Source organism: Etheostoma spectabile, chromosome 10, assembly GCF_008692095.1.
Source record: "Etheostoma spectabile isolate EspeVRDwgs_2016 chromosome 10, UIUC_Espe_1.0, whole genome shotgun sequence".
In the NCBI taxonomy this organism is placed as follows: domain Eukaryota; kingdom Metazoa; phylum Chordata; class Actinopteri; order Perciformes; family Percidae; genus Etheostoma; species Etheostoma spectabile.
Window position 1 is genome coordinate 28,600,362 of NC_045742.1, and position 1,010 is coordinate 28,601,371.

A 1,010-nucleotide genomic window follows, 5' to 3' on the forward strand; every position below is an offset into this window, starting at 1 on the left:
CCCCCCCCCCACACACACAAACACACACACACACACACACATACATGTTAGAAGGGAACAATTCAATGTTGGCTTTATTCTTTTCATTGGATTTGTTGACAAAAAAGAAACATCCAGTTTCGGTTCTCTATACTGTTTATTAAATGATAATTATTACTTTGCCTATATTTGAAGTAAAAAAAGAGAAATTCTACAAAGGGAGGGAGAAACATCAATAAAGAATTCTCTAAGAAGGCTGGCTTGGTTCTGTCATGAAGGACTGGATGCCCAGGGCCAGGCCAGCTCAGTGGCGTTTTTCTCCCGTCCCGCTGTCTTTTGTCTCCGCAGCAGGCAGAGAGGCAGGCAAGTAAAATCCAACAGGTTTATTGGGAGCAAGCCAAAAACGCACAGGCAACGGTATCCAGTACAAAAGGCAGGGAAATCCAGAAAACAGGCAAAGGTCCAAAAGCCAAGAAAACACTGGGAATAATGCTCAAGCGCTGCCAAAAGGAATCGGACAATCTCACAGGGAGGTAAGAGACAGGTGGGGTTAAATACACGAGGACAGGGAGACAACGAGATACCGGTGAAACATATTGGGAAGGGTGAAGGTAATCACACATGGCGGGAAGACCAGGAAGTAGAAGGAGGGTGAATGCGGACTCTCTCTTGAGACCGAATAGGAATGCTAGTTGTAGGTGTTGCCATGGCAACGGTACACATTAAATTGCTGCCGCTCTGACCATTCTGCCACGGCGATTTGAATTGGAATGGCCTATCCTTTTTTATTTCTATGGTTGAGTCAGGGTACAATGGCGGACTCATGCACAACTCGGGTAAAACAGGTACGTTCGTTTAGTGAATTCAAAATAAAACAAGAAGTTCATTAAAACAAACAAAATACAAAATAAAAGCGGAAGCAGTACGTGACAGGTTGCGTCCTAAATTCCACACTAACATGCTACTTAGTAGGCTAAAACAGTATGTGAGATTTTTTAGTACGTCTGAAATCTTAGTACAAAACCAATAGT